The 22,833-nt window shown below is 41.3% G+C and overlaps 1 long non-coding RNA gene across 1 annotated transcript in view; it reads right to left on the bottom strand.

The window, feature by feature from the left end:
* Window positions 1-1,767: 1,767 nt before the first annotated feature.
* Window positions 1,768-22,833, bottom strand: part of LOC140909212 (uncharacterized) — a 45,917-nt gene continuing 24,851 nt past the window's right edge. The window contains exons 2-4 of the long non-coding RNA XR_012158138.2: window positions 8,734-8,817; window positions 3,345-3,584; window positions 1,768-1,853 (exon numbers count right to left, since the gene is read on the bottom strand). This is a non-coding gene — a long non-coding RNA (uncharacterized LOC140909212). The remainder of the gene's footprint in view (window positions 1,854-3,344; window positions 3,585-8,733; window positions 8,818-22,833) is intronic.

Here is a 22,833-nt window from a genome sequence, read left to right as displayed (position 1 = left end):
CTATGTTTAAGAAAAGATGGAATCCTGTTAAATGGTTTCCCTGGACATAGCAGACAGGATCTTATTGCAACAGCACTGGATACAAAAAGATGTTAAACAAAATAAAAAAGTTCAGTAAACTGTTTATTACAGTTAAATCTTTAATGTGTATCTATCTCCAACTCATTGCTAACCATGAGAATTTCCAAACTCCTGCCTCCTTTAGATTTCATAAAGAACTCAGTTCAGTGATAATATCCACCAGCTACAGAACAGTAGTTCCAATAATATCATAGGCTACTTTGATGTGGGTTAAGTAAGTTTATCTGACTTAAAATACCATATAGATTTGGCTAAGGAGAATCCTTGAGGTGGTGAACACAAATGTTGCACAAGTCTCCATGCCTCCTTATGTCTAAAAGACTGCAGATGGCATTTTTTGGTGAATGAAACTTGAATGAGCTCCCCCTTTTCTTCTTTTTCATTTTCTTTTTCTATAGAGCCTTTAGCTATTCATTTGTGTAACCTAGAATCTTTTCAAGATGTTCAGACCATAATGAATCTATTCTGAGTCTGTGTTAATTATTGTTGGTAAAGCACTCTGAAAAATGAAGAGTGCTGCATAAGTACTAAGGACAGTATTTGGCCCGACTTACATCTAGTACAGCTGGAAGACAAAATGCTTGTATAATTATTATTATTATTATTATTATTATTAATAATCACATGGGCCAAATTGGTACAACTCTCAATGGCTACACTAGAAATTGTGCCTGTGTGCTGTTTCTTTAAATTTCTCAGAGGAAGCCAGGCAAGGTGGGGCTGGGGAAGGTGATAGGCAGAAGCTGTGCAGTGAAGCAAAGAGACAGGTGTTTTCCTTATTCTAATAAACTTCCTTGACCATTGAAAGAGGAAAGCAACTTTTTCAGTGGTTCTTTCCTATTGCCACTTGATAGGGCTTGCTTTGGCCTTCTGATTTAAGGGAGTTCACTAAATATTTTACTTCTTGGCTATCCTATTGAATTCTGCTTTATAAGAGGAACAGGGGAGAGAGGGAAGCCCTGTCTGCATGGGTTAAATAACTAAAAATGTGCTTAAGCATGGTTAACATCTAGTTATGGCCTAGCAGGGTTTTAGCACATTTCAGCCAAATAATTTTTAGAACAGCGAAGTTCTAACCTAAGCATGGTCTCCAAAGGAAGGCCTCAGGACATGGTTAATAGAATACAGGTTTTCCTCATTATCAGATCAGTGAACTTATATAAAATTGTGTTTGACTAGAACCCATTTTGAATCATATGATGTTTTTAACTCCATTATTTAGCTTGTCCATACTGAGCTGGAGCTCAAATAAAGGGAGGTTCCACATCGAGCTAAGAACTAAAATAATATCACAAAAGTATAGAGCTGGAAGGGACCCCGAAAGGTCATCTAATCTATGCCCCCACTCTGAGGCAGGACCAAGTAAGCCTAGACCATTTCTGATGGGTGTTTGTCTAACTTGTTCTTAAAAACCTCCAAGGATGAGGATTCCACATCCTCCCTTGCTACCCTATTCCAGTCATTAACTATCCTTATCGTTAGAAAGTTTTCAACCTAAATCTTCCTTTCTGCAAATTAAGCTGATTACTTCTTGCCCTACCCTCAGTGGACATGGACAACAATTGATCACAGTCCTCTTTGTAACAATATTTTACATATTTGAAGTCTATCAGGTCCCCTCTCAGCCTTCTCTTCTCTAGACTAAGCCTCCTCATAGGTCATGTTTTGTAAACCTTTATTATTTTTGTTGCTTACCTCTGGACTCTCTCCAGATCTTCTTAAGCGTGGCACCCAAAACAGGACACAATACTCCAGCGGAGGCCTCACCAGTGCTGAGAAGAGCAGAACAATTACCTTCCATGTCTTACACGCTACAGTCCTGTTAATACATCCTAGAATTATATTAGTTTTTGAACCTGCAATATATTTGGCTCATATTCTATTTGTGACTATAACTCCCAGGTCCTTTTCTGCAGTACTACTTCCTAGCCATTTTGTATTTGTGCACTTTGATTTTTAACTTCCTAAGTGTAATATTTTTGCTCTTGTCTTTTCTGAATTTCATCTTGTTCATTTCAGAACAGTCCTCCAATTTATCAAGGTCCTTATGAATTTTAATCCTATCCTTAAAAGTGCTTGTAACTTCTCCAAGTTTGGTATCATGTGCAAATTTGATAAGCATATTCTCCTCCAAATCATTAATGAAAAGATTTAATAGTTCCAGACCTATATAGCCCATGTTTTCACCTACATTTACAGGAAATGGGCCCCAGAACCTGTGACTCCTAACTCAACTCCCACCCAATCCCTTATCATTCTAGAGGTAATTCTTTATGGGACCATAACCTGTGACAACACAACATTCTACCCGCTGAATAAAATTCCAACCTCTAGTTGTCACGGAGTACAGAGAGTGATTTTATTTTTTTTCTTTGGGAAAACTGGGAGTCACTTTTGAATTAACCTGAGGCCAACTAAAAGCACAAACCTCCCTAGGAATCAGTTATTTAACATTAAGAATGTTTTTTAGAGAACAGGCCAAATTCTGCTGTCATTTACTCTTGAATTTACAGAAGGATAACTCCATTCACTGCTATAGAAATTGCTCCAGATTTTTACCTGTATAACTAAGAACAGAATTTGGATCTAGCAATAGAGAGGAGTGGGGGAGAAGAAAGGGAAGAGAGAGAATTGAGATTTTGGAGCCTTTACTGAAGAATTTTTGTTGTGTTTTGTTTATGATTAGAAAATAGATTTAGATATTAAAATGCAGTAGAATTTAAAACAATTTAAAAAAAAAAAGCTCCAGTACTTATGATTGAACAGCAATTACAGGGCTCTGATGAGAAGTTGCAAGTGGGGGATTAGCCTATCCCAGCACCCATCATATCACCTCCTGAAGAGACTGATACCTGCAACAGCCACTTCACAGCCCAGTGATTTCAAAACTTTCCAGGACTTGCTGAACAGGATGACAGACTCACTGGAATCTCTACTGTAGATTGTCCCGGGAGAAATTGTACAAGTTCCTGGATCTCTGAAACACCTCTGTGCTTGGGTGCCTGGCAATGCCATCAATGAGTGACTAGTGGAGACTGCCAAGTTATTCTGGCAAACACCTGCTTCCCTAGCTAACACATCAAAGGGAGCAGATCACCACTACTAAATGCTTTCCCAAGTTTCTGAACAATTTTAAACCTACCCTGCATCTGAGTGGTTGCATTCGCTAATGAGAGAACCAGATATAGGCAACAGAAATCTCTACCCTGAAACAAAGAACCAAAAAACTCAATAAATTTGGTCATAAAAATTATTCGACTTACAAGTTAGGATCATCAGTTATCAGGTCTCACTGGAAAATATGATTACTTGAATTGGGATGCCATCTCTAAATTTGTTGACAAAATTCTTCAAGAAAGCAGAGAGGAATTTAAAGTCTTTGGTCCTGGAGGGACAGCTCATAGTGTGCCCATCCTTTCAAGCGGCTATTGATGCTGCAGATACAATCCATGGCATCTTGATTAACATGAGAAGATCTTCCTGGCTTCAGTCCTCTGGTGTCCCTATAGAAGTACAAGTAACAATAGAAGAGCCACTGTTTGAGGGCTGCCAATTGTTTAATATAAAGACAAAGTCTTACATATGCTAAAGGGCTCGCAGGGGACACTGAGGTCTCTAGGAGTTGCTCCTGCATCCAAAAGAAAACAATTTTGACCTCAGGCATAACCAAGGCAGGACTCAAACTCAGACACATGATCATAGTGGCTCAGGGATGGCCATGGCAGGTTTTCAGACCTCATGAATCTCTCTGACCTCCAATCTGATTGTCTCTTCAACCAGATCTGATATTTCAGAAAGAGGTGCAGGAAGGCTCCATCTTCCCTGTGCCTCATGGTATGGATGCTGGCTGGTTAAAAACAGTAGCCAGGAACTGTTCTATGGCAGTGCAGAACATTCTAATACACACTAGAAAAGACTCTACAAGACTATTTAGACCTTCGAGTGGAAGAGAATTAGCATTCTGGGACAGCAACATCAATTAGCTCCTTCAGCTAGTTGAACTATTTCTTTTCCTTCAAGAATTCAGGACTGTCTATAAGCTCCACCTGGCAAATATTTCTGCTTGCAATCCACCTATTCAGGATCTCTTAACATTTTAACACCCTACATTCCTAGATTCCTGAAGGGCCATATGCAGGTATATCGTCCAACCAGGATTCTCCCCCTCAGTGGGATTTCAAGCTGGTGCTGTCCAGCTGGGTCTGACCTTTGAGCCCCTGGCCACTTTTTCATCAAAAGAGCCTTGCTAGTGGGAATAACATCTGCTAGAAGGGTGGGGAGATACAAGCACCCATGTTGGGACCTCCATACAGTATCTTTCACAAAGATAGGGTGACTTCAAAACCTCAACTAAATTCTTGCCAAAGGTGGCATCTGGCTTATACCTTACTCAGGTTATACACCTATCTGTTTTCTTTACCAAGCCACATTCCAACAAGGGGGAAGCTAAGCTACACATATTAGATGTGCTGAGTACATTACCCTTTCTTACAGACAGGACTGTGCCCTTTTCCCCTAGTGTCATAAATATAAAGGGAAGGGTAAACCCCTTTGAAATCCCTCCTGGCCAGAGGAAAAAACTCCTCTCACCTGTAAAGGGTTAAGAAGCTAAAGGTAACCTCGCTGGCACCTGACCAAAATGACCAATGAGGAGACAAGATACTTTCAAAAGCTGGGAGGAGGGAGAGAAACAAAGGGTCTGTGTGTCTGTCTATATGCTGGTTTCTGCCGGGGATAGACCAGGAATGAATGGAGTCTTAGAACTTTTAGTAAGTAATCTAGCTAGGTATGTGTTAGATTATGATTTCTTTAAATGGCTGAGAAAAGAATTGTGCTGAATAGAATAACTATTTCTGTCTGTGTATCTTTTTTGTAACTTAAGGTTTTGCCTAGAGGGGTTCTCTATGTTTTGAATCTAATTACCCTGTAAGGTATCTACCATCCTGATTTTACAGGGGGGATTTCTTTATTTCTATTTACTTCTATTTCCATTAAAAGTCTTCTTGTAAGAAAACTGAATGCTTTTTCATTGTTCTCAGATCCAAGGGTTTGGGTCTGTGGTCATCTATGCAAATTGGTGAGGCTTTTTATCCAACATTTCCCTGGAAAGGGGGGGTGCAAGTGTTGGGAGGATTGTTCATTGCTCTCAAGATCCAAGGGTCTGGGTCTGTAGTCACCTAGGCAAATTGGTGAGGCTTTTTACCAAACATTGACCAGAAAATGGGGTGCAAGGTTTTGGGAAGTATTTTGGGGGGAAAGACGTGTCCAAACAGCTCTTCCCCAGTAACCAGTATTTGTTTGGTGGTGGTAGTGGCCAATCCAAGGACAAAGGGTGGAATATTTTGTACCTTGGGGAAGTTTTGACCTAAGCTGGTAAAGAGAAGCTTAGGAGGTTTTTCATGCAGGTCCCCACATCTGTACCCTAGCGTTCAGAGTGGGGAAGGAACCTTGACACCTAGGCTATTTGTAGCTGTAGCAGGGCAGTCACCCCACTCCAGCTCAGCCTTGTCAAGGGCTGGGGTTGGGAGCCAATTAAAAAGGCTGAGAGGCAGCCAATCAGGGCCAGGCTAGGCCCTATAAAAGGGCTGCAGGGCCAGAAGGCAAGAATCTCTCTCTAGCTGTGTAGAGAGAAGGACCTAGCTACCTGGGAGCTCAGGATCCTGGGAGTAGAGCAGTGTGGGGGAAGGGCAAGAGCAGCTGGGGAGCTCTAGCCTGGCAAATCCCCAGGCTGCGGGCCCTGCTAAAGGCCAAAGCAGGTACTGGGGTTGCAGAGGTTCAGCCTAGGGTTAGGCAGAGGCAGCTAGTCCGACCCCCTTGCCAATGGTGAGTGGACTTTACAGACTGCAGTTTTCCCCAGTGAAAGGGGACTAGATGGCAACTGGCAGTAGTCACTGAGGCAAGGTGGGGTAGAGGGTTGGGGGTTCCCCTGGGAGGGGAGACCCAGAGCGTGGGGACTACTGTGGGCAGAACCCCAAGGTAAAGGGGCACTGGGGTCCGGGAGGGGCACAGGGCCAAAAGCAGGCGAGACACCGGCCAGCAGAGGGTGCTCCGAAGCTGGGGTTGAGTTAATTCCCAGGACAACCAGCAGGAGGTGCCTCGCCAGTGAGTCTCGACTTTGCTACAGTAGCTTATGCAGATAAGGTGAGAGGTCAGGTGTTATCAAATCAGACAGTCTAATTGGATTGTGCTATGAAGTAGCTAACATAGCTGCAGCTTTGAGGGTTACAGCTCAGGGCTCAAGCCGCATCTGCAGCTACTTGAAGATGTTTTTCTAATATTAGGCATTTGTAGAAAAGCAATTTGAGGCTTGATACTCACATTTACCAAATATTACTTCATAATAGAAGCATCAAATTCTGATGCTTACTTTATCAGAGCTTTCTTGCAATCATTGTTCAGGTAAGACTCTTGGAACCCACCTCGTGTGATCTAGGTCACTGCTTGTGAGTCACCAACAGTGAAATATGGATAGGGCAAGCACTTGAAGAAGAAAGGGTTAGTTACCTTATATAAACTGTGGTTCTTTGAGATGTGTTGTCCACATATATTCCACACTCTACTTCCCTTCCCGGGCTATTCAGTACTGGCAAAAGAACTGAAGGATAATTTGGGTGCCCGGCCCTGTATGCCCTCAAGTGAGAGATGCAAGGCATGTCCCCAGCAGACACTGCTGGCCAAAAGAATCTGAACGTGAGTGGATGGGACCCATGTGCATCAACAGTGGAGTGTATATGAAAATAAGACCTCTTGAAGAACCATAGTTACTGTAGGGTAAGTAACTGTTTCATATTTTATCTGCATACCCAGAATTACTTAAGGCTCCAGGGCTGTACAGCAGTAAAATTTGACCCTTCCTACAGGGTGGCTTCCATGGAATAGTATGACTAGGGCTTCTAAGTGCTACAGTAATACAAATAAGAAATAAGAGTTTGTTACCAAAAAAAAAAGAGAGACTTCTTTCAGGAAACTGACATTTTAAGTGGGGGAGGTTTAGGTTGGATATTAGGAAAAACTTTTTTACTAGGAGGGTTGTGAAGCACTGGAATGTGTTACCTAGGGAGGTGGTGGAATCTCCTTCCTTTGAGGTTTTTAAGGTCAGGCTTGACAAAGCCCTGGCTGGGATGATTTAGGTGGGGATTGGCCCTGCTTTGAGCAGGGGGTTGGACTAGATGACCTCCTGAGGTCCCTTCCAGATATTCTAAGATATTCTATGATTCTAAGGTTCAGGGGCTATATGTAGTTTTGACTACAGCTTTAAGCAATTTCAAAAGTTTCATTTATGAACTCCTCTCATTAAACTACCACTTCCTCTGAATTTAATGTTTCCACCTATCCAACACAATTGTCCAGTGCTGTACACAACGCAGTGTCACCATGCACCATCTCTGTTGTACTGCTGCAACTAATTAGTGACAATTACAACAAAGCTACAAAGTCTTTAAAATGATCATAAAGCTAGACATTTACAAGATTCAAGCTGAATGACAGCGAGCTCTTTTTTTAATTGCACTGCAGATAAAGTTGTAAAAACAGAAAACCGTTCTAACTGTGTATTTTCAGGAGATCCCTCAGGAAAACAAATTTTGTATCTATGATTTCATTTTGAAAGCACTAATGACAGACTATTTTTAGCTGAAAGAATTGAAGAGTATACTAGTCTCTAACTGAAAACAACATCATTAAATTTTTTGGAGACATCTGAAGAAGCTCTTCAGAAAGCCAGCATGACCTCTAGAATTCAATAAAACCCTCAGAATAGCCTTTCTCCATCTGTAAAGAGAAAAATCCACTCACTTCCACTCTTCTGAAGTGATAAGATGGAATAGATGGAGGGATTTTTTTTGTATATTATAGTTACAAAGAACTCTTTGTAATAGCTTATATTCTATAATAATAGGGGGAAAGAACTTCTAATATTATTCTGCCACCTAGCAGTTTTTCAGCCCAATAAGTTGTAACGGCATCAGAAACCATGCGTTTTCTTAACATGGTAGGGAATGTGTTGCTCTGAGCTGTCACCTCCCAATCCTCCCCAATGTAGGTTGCTGAGTCCATAGAAGACACGAAATGCTGTAATCTCCCAAAAAAGAGGTGAGTAATACATGCCCTTATACATCTTATTCCAACTAAAAAAAATAGAATGAGGAATTTATTCACTACTGTCTTGTGCTTCAAATATTGTCTGAACTTATTAAAGAATACAAAATCAGCAAAAGAAAATGGCATTCAGGGTATGTCTTTACTGCAGAGTTTACCCTTGTCCAGACACTTGGAAATGGGCACCAATGCTTGCCAGACCTGTCTGAAAGTATGTCTGTTTGTACATCACATTAATTTTAACACTGAAATATAAACATTTTCTTTCATGATTTTTGGAGAGAAGTCATTGATGTCCTCAAATGACAAGCTATGGAGTTTGTCACTTTCAATGCACAAAATTCTTTTTGGCAGCATTTTCGAGGCAGACATCTCTCTTCCTGTTCATTTCTCTATCCTCTGTCTCCCCCAGGACCACTAATTAATTTTGAGTAAACACCTCAGACACACAGAGTGAAAACAAGCTATATGCATGAAAGAGAGAGACTGGTTATCTCTAAACAGGTATTGAGAAAGTTCATCATGTATGCACATAGTTTGAAATAACTTGCTCACCAAGTACTCAGAATATTTTGAAATATATGTATATCTTCCTTCACTCCTCAGGATCCACTTGACCCAAGTCCATAAGACGATCACCTGCAAACTCAATCATTAGAAGCCTGGATAGTGTATGAAGCAGAAAGCAGCATGCACACTGAAATACACAATTGTACGTCTGTACAGATTAAAAGAAGAAAGAACACACTAACACTTAAGAAAACAAAGAAACAGGAGCGAAGGCATTATATGACTGAGCATGTTGGACCGTAAACAAAAGATGGCGGCCTTCCAGCTATTACCAGCCAAGGGGGACACTATACATGACATCACTCCTAGTATGAGTCCCATACGAGTATGAGCTTGGCAGGATTGCTTCACGATATTGCCGTCTCTGACCTCACATTTTTCCCGATTTTTATCAGCAGAGAGATTATTTATTTTTTAAAATAAATTATGACGGCATGGTCAGAATTTTGCCAGTTTCAGCTGGCCAACAAAATGCTGCCTTAGGAGACTGCTAGCAGACTTACTCATAGAAATACTAATTTTACAAGTGCAATTATTGATTTTTTCTTTTTTCTCAGCACTGACCTCCCACCTCTCAAGAATGAAGGGTAATGGTATTTGTGTAGCCAGATGTGTATATTTTCGTCATATTTGAACAAAAATGTTTATATTTAGAGAGAATCTTTTTTCCCATATCTCCTTTATTTATCAACAGATTTTGATAAAATTTAAAATGGAGTCAGCTTTTTTCTTTTTTAGAGGCCCCTCATATTGCGAGGCCCCAGATTCTAGACTCTAGAAAGTCTTCAAATATGTAAAATGTAAGTACTGTGATCAATTGTTCTCCATGTCCACCAAGGGTAGGACAAGAAGTAGTCAGCTTAGTTTGCAGCAAGGGAGATTTAGGATGGATATTAGAAAAAACTTTCTAACTATTCAGATAGTTAAGCTCTGGAACCAGTTACCTGGGGATGTGGTGGAATCACTATCACTGGAGATTTTTAAGAACGGGTTAGACAAACACCTGTCAGGGACGGTCTAGTCCTGCCTCAAAGCAGGGAATTAGGTGACTTCTCAAGGTCCCTTCCAGCCTTACATTGCTAGGATTCTATGCTATGGCTCATGTGCCCATAGTTTGCCTGCTACAAGGAGCACGTGTATGTGTCAACCATAAAGGCTACTACGTGATTATTATTATTATGCAGACCTTGGTCAGTCACAAAGGCAGGTTCATGAATAATAGCATGGGATGCCACAAAGGTGTGTGTAAACTGGGAGGAAGCACCCAGTTCATAGAAGCAGGTTTCAGAGTAACAGCCGTGTTAGTCTGTATTCGCAAAAAGAAAAGGAGTACTTGTGGCACCTTAGAGATTAACCAATTTATTTGAGCATAAGCTTCCGATGAAGTGAGCTGTAGCTCACGAAAACTTATGCTCAAATAAATTGGTTAGTCTCTAAGGTGCCTCAAATACTCCTTTTCTTTTCATAGAAGCAGAGAAGTGTGTGCAGAGGAGTGTTTTTGTTTTGGAATAATTTTATAATATAAATATGCATATTTTTAATAAGTTGTTTGTAGAGGTAGAAGGGGTAGGGAAAAATGGACCTGGAGAACTATGGGATGGCATTGGAGGGTTATCAAAACCTGAGTGACACAACCTGGGCTTTATCTATGTCCCCATTGCAAAGTAGGTGGGTTTGACCCTGCCTTGCAGCAAAACCTAGATGCTGACCAGGAGCAGCTCCAGCCATTTTGCTGTCCAGAGCAGAAAAGATTTTTCCTCCTGTCACAGATCCACAGGATTTGTGCTATGTTCCAGCTTTCTACAGTCTCTCAGAGGAATCCCTTTAGTGTGACAGACCCCCAAGGGGTCTCACTCTTGTTCCAGAGTAGGCCACTCACCCTCACCTCCTTCTAGCCTGAGCTTGTGGGCTCCAGCCATCCTGTTTCACACTAAGTTCTGCTCAGCAAGTCCATCTGAACTAGAGTCCAGGTTAAGGACTTGGATGCACTCAGTGATAAACAGCCTTTTCAAAACAGAGTAGGATTTATTGGACAACGGGAACACAACACTGGGAGTCCTTAGCTTAGCACAGAGAAATAAAGGTTAAAGCATACTCCATTTTAGTCGAGCCAGAGCAAACCACCAGCCCAGCTGCAGTGGATTCCATCACAGCCTCCCTAGTCAGTCCCAGGAGAGAGCTGCAAGCCTTCTCCAGAAGCCCACAATTTATCCCCTGCTCATCCTGTCCTTTGCTCTCAAGCTGGAGTCTCTGCTCAGCTTCCCTACTGGTGTTGGGTGGGGGGAACCTACTTCCTTGGGGTCATTGGTTGGTAGGTGTCAATGTTCTGATCAATGGGGCTTTCCATTGTCTCGTTCAGATTCTGCATTGATATGGGTCATTTTCAGCGGGTTCCAGTCAGTTCCTTAACAATCCTATTCCTTGCAGCCCAGACAAAAAGTGCCACACTCACCTAATGCTCTGTGCTGCCCCAAGAGTAGACTTAACCCCTTTCCCCCTCCACGAGGTAACAAGGCAGAGTAAGAGGGGAAACTGATGCACGCATAGGCTCCATAAAAAAATGTTACAGAAAATTCCTACTTTGTCACATTCCCTCCCTTCCCCAGCTAGGGATGGAGCTGCCAAGCAAAAAGAGAGCCAAGCAGTTTGGCTCCCTCTAACAGTTGGTGTCCTCTTCACCCCCTCCCTCCAACCACCCCTGGCTCTATCCTGTAACCCCAGCCAGGCAAACAAGCCTGGGTTCAAAGCACATCTAAGCCTGAGCATAAGGGTTTTTTGTGAGCCCAAGTACAGGAGATTTGGCTAAAACTTGGGTATGAGACTGAAGTAAGTCTGCAGTGAAGTTATACCCTGAAAGTGAGATACAATGAGCAAGTAAAAATAGGGAGAACTCCTCACAGAGTTAGAAGTGGGAGATTTATACTGTAATATTGTTGCAATACAGATTATGACAAACAGTTTTGCTACAGAGGGATTATATATATATAAAATATGGGTTATGTATATTATATATGGATTTTGTGTTTTTAAGTCGACTATACAGATTATCACCTGTTTTGTTCATAATCATTTTAATGGGTGTTTTAAATTAATTTGAGCTATTTTAGGGTTTCATATGGCTGCCCATTACTGTAGTATCTTATTGCCTATTTTGTTCTAGTGGTTTCTCTAGCATTTGATTATTATTATTTAACAAATACTGGGAGGGGGAAAAATTAACAGAAAAAGGCAAAATAAAAAGAAACCTTGAAACATTAATGTTTAGTCAAAACCCTGTGAGCATACAGTATCTCTTCACTACCAGCCCTAGATTTGGGACTGGTAAATTAGTGCAAACACACCAAATATAAGGAGGAATGGCAAATCCTTCTATTTACCTTTCCAATCTCTTTTGCATCTGGACATGTATTAGCACATTTGCCTTCCAAAATTCCAGGATGGAAAGATTTCCTAAGCATGGAGATAATACCTGAGATTTTCAGAACATGCTAGATCAGACCTAATGATTAAACAACTCACTTTTTTTAAAGATAGGGATTAAGTTCTCACATTTTTAAAATCTAGATTTGAGACAGTTATCACCTAAATCTTATTATTTTGTATCTCTATGGGAATAACACTTAGAAGCTGCAAAAAAATTCTATTCTATATAAGTTCTTGTACCACACGCATCACTGTAGTATGAGTGCCTTTCAGGACAGCAACATGACTAACATTTGTTCTGTTATCCTCTTCCTTGGGTAGAGAAATGGATGCAGTGGAGTATTTTCTTTGAAAGTTTTTCTATCTACAATGTTTTTAAGAAAAGCTTAGACCTTCCCTGACAGGTGAACTTGGTCCTCCTTCAACACAGGCAGCTGGACTTGATGACTTCTCAAAGTCATATCTGTGATTGCGTGTATATTTATTTTACACACATGCATACACACACTCATTCTGGTCTGTTACACTCTGTTTCTATAGCACTTAGGTTAAGAGATAGTTAATGAGATATTTGGGCAGGGACTATGTTTTAGGACTAGGTCCTGTGACTAGGGCCCCTAGGTGTTACAGTAATACAAATAATAGGAGCAACATCTGAGTGGAACAAACAAATGGAAGGAGACAGAAAGGGAAGTCGGGATAAAAGTAATGTGAATGTTTCTACCCAGGCTATCTGCTGTGTCTACATAGATATGCTCATGCAGCTCTCATCTGACGTAGCATAGCAGTGGTGGCATGGGCAGCAGTGGCACAGGCTAGCAGCCCCAACTACATACACATGCCATGCAGGTGGATTTATACTCAGGGTGACTAGGATGGTGCTCCGGCTGCAGCTACCTGTGCTACCAAAGACACTACTATTCTTAGCATGTTACCTCAGTCAGAGAATCACACCCCGAGCTCGTAGCGTAGAGGTAACCTATTTGCATAATAAGGTATCACGTAATTCCTTTTTTCTTTTACGCATTAAATTTGTCAGCAGCAGTCGTCTCCGCTGTCTGCCTGTCTAGCCGTTGTCAGCTGTAAATGTTCTGTAGGCACACTAAATCTCGAAATAATCCCACTCCAGTGTCACTGCTAGAAGCAGTGTACAAAATTATAATAGCAATTTGAGGTCTGTTATATGCCCATTATATTTTGTTTTTAATGCAATTCCTATTAACTCTGGCTTCTTGCAAACAAAACTATAAAATGCCAACACAATTTGCAGTCAATATTACCCAGTTAAATCGACACTGCAAATCCTCACTTTGTATCAATGAAATTGAATACATATGAACTGTCAGTTTCATTCAATGTATGGAGTCCTCTTATGGGTTTAAATGGCCTAACTGGTTATTTCATATACAATTCATTTTTAAAATTTCTCAAAGAGGAAGAAGATCTACTTATCTCAGAAAAAAATAAGCATGTTACATTAAAGAACACAATACAAGTACCCTTTAAGGTTTTGCCATTAATGGCAAGGTTATATGTGGTACTTTTTGCTTCATTGATTCAGAGATTCATGACCTAAGTGAGGTCATTGCTTATGCACAGAGCACAATTAAATCAAGGTTAGACAAGCAGGGTGCTTTAGTACAAGATAATGTGCCAAGAAATTACATAGCTCTTGAAAATTTGCATATGAATCATACTTGATGATGAACTTTTATGAGTTTTTGTGACTGTCTCAAAAAAAAAATCAAGTGGTGAGTTATATCACATTAGCATTGCTTTAATTTAAAAAATATATACATGCTATTATTCTAAGATGGTACCTATTAAATGTAGGTCTAACTTTACATTAACTCCTTTTAAAAATATAAATAAACAAGCAAACAGAAAAAAGGTTGCTTTGTTTAGTTTTTTATGTCTTGTTTATACTCTTTCAAGATAACATTAGTATATAGAATTAGTTGAAGAAACTCCAGAAACTTTTTAAACTTTCTAATCAGAGTTTGACACAATACTTACATAAAAGGTCTCACATGCAGGCTAAAGATTTCCTATCTTAAATTCCTTTAATACGCACGTATTGTTCAGTCCTTCACATATATGTTTTAATAAAAAGAAGGCCATTGCCAAAGTATGACATGCAAAGACTATGTTCTGACATCAACTGATATTTTAATAATGTTAAAGGATTCCCTCTCCTCCCACAACCAAACAGCAAGGAAATTCAGACTCAGAGCTGCTATTTTAAATAGTGAAGTAGTTAATTTGCTTTCTATATGAACTATTCTTTGTTGAGTGCTGTCAGCACACTCAATATTGTACAGTAGAAAAATTGATGCCTGTTGCACAGAAACTGCCTATCAGACTCGAAGAAGAGCTCTGTGTAAGCACAAAATGTTGTCTCTCTCATCAACAGAAGTTGTTCTCATCAAAGATATTACCTCACAACCTTTTCATGCTACATCTGATGCAGATTAAAATGCAAACATAAAAGGCTCACAGAAAGAAGGTCCAAACTTCAAGCAGTACAAGTATTTTCTTTCAAATATATAATCAGTGTGTGTTGGTCTGTTGAAAGGCCTCACGGGAAAAGTTAGTTCTGAGGGATGAATTGGAAAAAGAGGAGGGAGGCCATTTGGTGCCCAAGGTGAGGGTATTTCTGTGCATGAAGTGTGGGGAGTGGAAAAAGAGAAAAGACTGGAGTGGGAGAGTGGCTGAACCCTGTGACACTGAGAGAGGCAGAGTAGGAAAAGGCTCAGGGAAATGACAACAAGGTGGGATGTTGCACACCTTGGGGTCCCTGAGCTGGAACCCGTAGTAGAGGTCGTGTCGGAGATCCCTATCAGCCACGGGGAAGTGCCACAGATTGGGCAGTGGAGCTGAAGTCTGCCTGAGACAGTTTGTCCAGTAGGACTTTGATACCCCCAGAAGGAGAAAACACATAAGAAAACGGAGCAGTCCCTCCCCCTGAGTAATATAGAGCGGGGGGCAGTGGGCATGGAAGTGAACAAGTGATGGAAGGAAGCATCACACCTGGAAGGATCTAATCTTCTGATCCAGCAATGTAATAATACTGCATGTTAACAATCACTGGCTCCTTGCAATCCCAGTCAATGTCATAGGAGCATAGGTATTGCCATATGAGATTGTCATGCTGTCTGGCATGGCTCACTTCTGTGAGTGCCTGTCTCAGAGCAGTCTGTCAGAAAACAGGGCTGAGACCCCAAATTGGTGGTGTGTTCTATAATTAGACTTCACCAAGCCAGTGACAAATGTGAACTCCTAGATCACTATAACAGTCTTAACATGGAGTCACAGACAGTCCCCTTAAACTCTCCAGTCTATTTTGCCACCCAGAAAAGCTGGACTTTGTGATAAAAGGTCACTTAAATCAAAAATCACACCACATCAGGTTACTTCCAGTCCCAAGAGACCAGTCACTTACCCCATTTCAATTGCTACTCTAGATCTTGCACCAAAGACAAACTTGTAGCCAATTCTACAGTAAACTAACTAAAGGTTTATTAGCTAAGAAAAGGAAGGTTTCAGAGTAACAGCCGTGTTAGTCTGTATTCGCAAAAAGAAAAGGAGTACTTGTGGCACCTTAGAGACTAACCAATTTATTTGAGCATAAGCTTTCGTGAGCTACAGCTCACTTCATTGGATGCATCCAATGAAGTGAGCTGTAGCTCACGAAAGCTTATGCTCAAATAAATTGGTTAGTCTCTAAGGTGCCACAAGTACTCCTTTTCTTTTTAAGAAAAGGAAGTGAGTGTTGTTGAAAATATATACACTGGTGAGTCACAATTTGTAATTCCAAATGGTGGCAGTGATGTAATAAACTTCCAGTTTCCCAAAAGTCTTTTGAAGGTACACTGTAAGAGTCCAAACAGTCCAGAGATAAAGGATCTTTCTCTGAATTCATGCTTATAGCTTCTTCTCAGAGAAAACAAGCTGACAGAGTAACTACCCACAAATGCTTTTCCTTTGATGACAGGGGGAGCAATGCATTTTGAGTCTTTGACCTCCAATCATCATACACAATGAGCACTTTGAAATTAGCTCTTTTCTAATAGATTTTTTCATTTGCATTCTATAAGGCTTCTTTCTCCTTTGGGTTATTTAGTGACAGGGGTATACACAATGTAAATGTTTGCTACTATGTAATAGCAGGATACAGATAAGTGAAAACAATTCAAGTAATATCCCATTCATTTTCATGAAGTTTAAATACCAAATACACTCTTAAACATTTAACAATCACTTTAAACTATACCAGAGGTTCTCAAACTGGGGGTCGGGACCCCTAAGGGGGCGTGAGGTTTTTACATGGGGGGTCGTGAGCTGTCAGCCTCCATCCCAAACCCCGCTTTGCCTCCAGCATTTATAATGGTGTTAAATATATTAAAAAGTGGTTTTAATTTATACGGTGAAGTCACACTCAGAGGCTTGCTATGTGAAAGGGGTCACTAGTACAAAAGTTTGAGAACCACTGATCTATATTAATACACTTGTGAATTGGCCTGGATCTGCGGCATGAGCTAGTACCTGGTCTGCCAGCATCACAGAGAGCAGAACAGTAATCCAGCCACTCCAGTAACCTTTCTCTAAAAATATATGGTATCAGATGCTTCAGAAGAAGGTGGAAGAAACTGTGCAAGGGCTGAATTTGCAAACTAATCTCTTCAGTTTGTATCACAGAATTTGGTATGAGCCAACCAGTATTTATCTATCTATGCTATTGGCCTCTGTGTAAATTTCTTCTGTATCATATTCATCATCATACTATCTGAACACCTATATATCTCATGTTTGCTAGGGGTTCTGGATTGAATGGAAACTTACAAAGGAGTCTGCAGCCATTCTCACCCTCTGAACCCAAATGCCAGTTACCACCAAGAAGCCACTCCACCCTCTTCCTTACCCAGTGAGTCTTAAGGATGGAAAGCACTAGGGCTTATTGCAGGAGAAGAAATGCTAGCTGTTGTGGGGGGGATAAATGGGCTGGGAGGAGATTTGCTGGTATTAATTACCTCCGTTGATGTTGCAGGCATGGGATGAAGTTCTCAAAAGCATCAAACTTCAAAGCCAATGCTCATGGAAAAGTTCAATGTGAATTTTTTGCATTGCTCTGGTTAGGAGAATTACTCTCCATTATTGACAAGTTTTAGAGTAGCAGCCGTGTTAGTCTGTATTCGCAAAAAGAAAAGGAGTACTTGTGGCACCTTACAGACTAACAAATTTATTTGAGCATAAGCTTTCGTGAGCTACAGCTCACTTCATCGGATGCATTCAGTGCATTATTGTTATTAGTTAAGCTTACAAATATGGGCTATACATAGTTCTCATTTAAGGACTCTCACAAAAGTATTAAAGTGAACATCAAAAGGATGAAAAAAATCAGATAAACTCAAAGGACCAAATTCTAGAAACACAATTTGTTTAGCCACAAAAGTGACAGAAAGGAAGCCCCATTCAGACCCACAGCTCTCACACCCAGCCTCCAGCCAAGTTAATCATGCACAGGACAAGAATGTGCAGGTACCATCATCGATTTAGGGAGCATACATGCACAAATGTGTTGATCACATCATTTGACCCCTAATGACCACCTGAGAATTGACCTGTGTGAAAGGCCTGGAGAATCTCTGCAAACTTTGGCTGCATATAGTTCACAGTTTTCCTGTTGGCAGAGGTACGTCGGCCAATCAAAATTTGGCCAGGTTTTTACATAATTATCTTAAACTTTTCCGAGTCACTATCAATCAGGTTATGTTGCTCAACATTTCCAGTTTAAATTGGCTGAAAATAGTATTCACTGTTCCTTTCTCTTGTTGCTGTTTTGGTACTCCTGCTTCTGATTGAAACCAAAATATTGAGGCATTCATCGGACAGAATAAATGTGAAACAGAACTTACAAACACTGGCCACACATGAAGTTACCACATTCCTTAGTTCTCCAGCCATGAGATCCTATTTTGCCATACAAATCCCCAGTTCTCAGACACACATACATATAATGTCTTTGCATGTTTTGTTTAATTTGTGTGGTTATTTCCACATCATTATCGGAAGACTTGCTATGTTTTGTGATATTCATGTATATGAAACTAATAAAAAGATATCATAAATGTAGAGGCACACAAGAATTGAAAACAAAATTGTAAGTAATCCTTTCTTAATGCCAACTAAGATTCAGGTTTAGTTTCAGGAATGGACAAAATTCAGGACTATTGATTTCAATGGGACTATTCACAGACTTGAAGTTGAGCATGTAGATCAGGGCCATCTTACTAGGTTGGTATCATAAATGTACTGTAAATGGCAGCACAGGTATGTACAATAACTCGGCTCAAGGCAAAATATAAAACACACTGTGGTATGAAGAAAGGCCTAACAGGGCTATATCTTGTTATTCAGCCAGAATTTTCAGGGATTGTTACAAACAAAACAAATGTGACCTATTGACTGCACATTCAATTTAATAAAACATTGCAATTTAACAGCACCATTCACCCAGGGCTCTGAAAATGCTTACAAACATTAATTAATTTATTCTAGTAACACCTGTCCATGAGTAAGCATTATTATTTCATTTTGTAATGGAAAAACTTAGGCAGAAATAAGTTAAATGACTCTACCTACAAATAGTCACTGGGCATGTTCTTTGTTCAGCACAATTACAGTTTGGAGTGGAATGTCCTAGTATTTGAAAAATGTAAAAATTAAAGCCGCCCTGTTGCTCAAGGGGGGAAAATAGTCAATTTATGAAGCATCCACAGTGTTTTATGTTCTGCTGTTTTGCAGCCAACACAAGTTAAATAACAAACACTGTTCCTAGAGCCATGCTGACATTATCCGCTCTGCTAGTGCACAAACAAGCACATAAATGAAACTAAGCATGTTGGCTTGTGCTCCAGAAGACTCCTCTGCCAAGTGGAAAGGTACACAACTGATAGGGACATAAATGTTAGTTTCAAGCTTCTAAGAGGATAGCACGTTATTACAAACTATAGGAAGCAGAATATTTTCAGTTTTGAGTTTGGATTTAATCTTTTTTCTGGGTGTTGCTGTGGAATTCCCTTTTCTGAGAAAAAAGAAGATATTGGCCCCTCTCCCCAAAAAAGGCCTGTCCCAGATGTTCCAAAATATAAACAACAGCTTTATGTTTTATGCATTGCAAAATAGCCAGTACTATCAATTTGTCTTGCAAACAGCATGGCCATTAGCAAGCAGGAGAAGGGCAGGAAAAACAAAACAGATCTTTCAACAAAGAAAAAGTTGGGGAGAGGAGTTGTTCGATTGTTTTATAAATGGCCTCGCACTAAGACCGTCAGGTGTCTCATGCAGCATAGCGCTTATGATGGTATGTCATTTAAAAAATAATCCTGTTGTTCTCGCTAGACCCAGAAGTAATGCTGACCCCTCTAAGTGGCACTTCCAAGTCTTTGTTAATAAACCACTTCTGACTTCTGATTTGCTAGCACCCATGCTTCTGTGAGATCCTTGTTCCTATTTGTTTCTCAAGGCCACATTGTGTCAGAACTGGCTGGACCCTACTGCCAGAAAATGGAGAAAGCACAATGAAAAGGAATTAAAGAAAAGTGAAGTTCAGTTCAGTATAGGTTGGGTTTGTTTTCCTTGCTCTCATTCATTGGAGCTGCCCACACAAAAGGGTGTTCTTCTGTCAGGGCTGAACTGAAAGAGAAGACAAATACAGGAGGGAGAGGAAAAGAACAACATACTGGGCTAGGAATTTTAAAGCCTATGATTTTCCTCTCAACTAACCCCTAGTTCCCTCTCATCAACTCCTAGGTTTCTCTGTTTGAAAAGAAAAAGAAAAACAATCTATCCCAGACTTTAACAGAATCAGGCCAGCAATAAGGCCTGTGGACTACCTACTTGGACACTATTTCTCTCAGATCTATTTAGTGTCATTTTTACCCTTGCTGCCATGTCCCCAAAAGGTCTGAGATTTTGGAAATAGCTCTGAGAATTTTCCCCAAATCCAGAGAAAAATATGGAGATTTGCTCAATTCCTCAGAAAAGGCTGTGTAGGTAGTAAAACACACTAGCCTGAAGAGGAGATTGTGAAAAAGAAACCTGACAGGAGCCGAGAAAACCAGACTATTTTCCTCAGAGAGGGAAATAAAAGAGAAAGGTGAAGGCAAGCAAAAAACAAAGCAGGCTGAGGAAGGAGGCCAATTGTCAACTGTTGCAGTCCGGAGACCTGAGCTATATTTCTGGCTCTGCCATGGACTGTGGCCTTGGGCTTAAATCCTGGGCCTCGGTTCCCCTATCTGTAACCACACTGTCTGAAAGCAATTGATATCTATATGAGAAAAGCAATATGTAAGAGTACAAAGTGGTGGCATTAAATTTATTATCTCCATGGGAATATTTAATGAAGCAGAAAAAAAATCTGCTTTTACAGGCACAGAAGCACCTGAAAAGTTAAATAAAGAATGAGTAAAAGAACAGAAAATTCTTTCTGAAAGGATGATGGAAATTATCCAAATGAATAGGCCATTTCAAGCTGTCTTGTTTTGCATCAGGGCTTTTCATCAAGAGCAAGATATACCAACTCAATTGCTTTGTCTATGCCATGGCAAATAAGGTGCATGGCATAGTGTACACATGGGCTCCTGATCAGAAAAAAATGTACAATAGTGAATACAATGTTTGAAGTGCTTTTCTTTGAGAAACCTGAGCAACTTGCTGAATTTATAAGGAAAACCTGAAGGGTAAATGTATATGTTGCAGAGATATGATTGTGAAAAAATATAATTTAGAGAATCTTCCTCATAAGAAACAGTATTATGAATATAGGAATTTTATGACATACCCTGGATGTTTAAGACATGCCCTGGTTTGAAAACAAAGGATAGCAGTTCACCATGGATACGCTAAAAGTTTTGTTCCTTTCTCATTCACTTCTTTGTTGTTTAATGAACCCCAAGATCATTACATATGCGATGTGAAAGTTCTTGGTGCTTGGCACCTCACAGGATCAGGCCCTAATCAGGCCAACACTCTACAATAAACTGAATATAACAGTGGTTTTCAACCTGTGGGCTGCAGACCTCTGGAGGTCTGCACATTATGTCTAAGGTCTTCTGTGAAAGGTTGTCATTACCATAGATGAGTGGTTCTCAACCTGTGATCCACAGACCCCTGGGGGTCTGCAGATGGTGTCTAAGATTTCCAGAAGGATCCACACCTCCATTTGAATTTTTTAATGGGTACACAAATGAAAAAAGCTTGAAAACCACTGGACTATAAGAAACCCGAACAGTTCCAACACTAGGGTTGGCAGGCATCTAGTTTTCAACTAGAATGCCCAATCGAAAAGGGGCTCTGGCGGCTCCAGTCAGCACCACTAACTTGCCCACTAAAAGGCCAGTTGGCCCCCACAGCGGAGCTAAGGCAGGCTCCAGGATCTGCGTGGCTCCCAGAAATGGCCAGTAAGTCTGGCTCCTAGGTGCAGGGGCAGCCATGGGGGTGTCATTTGCTGCCCTGAGCTGCAGAACCCCCTGGCCCCTCGACCTAGGAGCCAGACATGCCAGCTGCTTCTGGGAGCCGCCTGAGGTAAATGCTGCCCAGAGCCCAGACCCCCTCACCCCCACAACCCCAAACCCCTCCGCCAGCTCTACCTAAGAACATAAGAACAGCCATACTTGGTCAGACCAAAGGTCCATCTAGCCCAGTATTCTGTTTTCCAACAATGGCCAATGTCAGTGCCCCAGAGGGAATGAACAGAACAAGTAATCATCAAGTGATCAATCCCCTGTCAACCATTCCCAGCTTCTGGCAAACAGAGGCTAGGGACACCATCCTTGCCCATCCTGGCTAATAGCCATTGATAGACCTGTCTTCTATGAATTTATCTAGTTCTTGAGCCCTGAGCCCTCTCCTGCACCCAAACTCCCTCCCGGAGCCTGCACTGCGCTCCCCTCCCACACCCCAACCCCATACCCCAGGCCTGAGCCCCCTCCTGCACCCCAAACCCCTCATCCCCAGCCCCTCAGCTGCAGCTCTCACCCCTTCCCACACCCCAACCCCCTGCCCCAGCCCTGAGCCCCTTCCCATGCTCCAAACCCCTCAGCCCAGCGCCTCCCCAGAGCCCACACCCCCAGCCGGAACCCTCATCCCCGCCTGCACTCACCCCCCCGCCCCAGCCTGGAGCTCCCCCCCGCTCCAACTCCTCATTTCTGGCCCCACCCCAGAGCCAGCACCCCCCAGCTGGAGCCCTCACTCACACCCTCTCCTGTACCCCAACCCCCTGCCCCAGCCCAGTGAAAGTGAGTGAGGGTGGGGGAGAGTGAGTATTGGAGGGAGGAGGGATGGAATGAGTGGGGATGGGGCCTCGGAGAAGGGGTGGCACAGGGGTGTTTGGTTTTGTGCGATTCAAAAGTTGGCAACGTTATCCAACACTACTTTTGTCACTATCTGGAGGTTGGATTTCAGGGCCTGTATATCTGTCCTATTGGCAGGAGACATTGTGGAGGATGTGATGATTGCTAAGGATTTCAGAGTCAATTCTGGGACAAAACCCAAAGAATTGAAACATCTGAAATGTCTGAAATTATGGCGGGAAATGTTGTGACACCCTGACTTTCCTGGCCTATGTACCCATCCCAATGAGTTGATTGCTCTTAATACCAC

This window comes from Lepidochelys kempii, chromosome 1 (genome assembly GCF_965140285.1).
Source record: "Lepidochelys kempii isolate rLepKem1 chromosome 1, rLepKem1.hap1, whole genome shotgun sequence".
NCBI lineage: Eukaryota > Metazoa > Chordata > Testudines > Cheloniidae > Lepidochelys > Lepidochelys kempii.
This window is presented reverse-complemented; position numbering and strand designations above follow the sequence as displayed.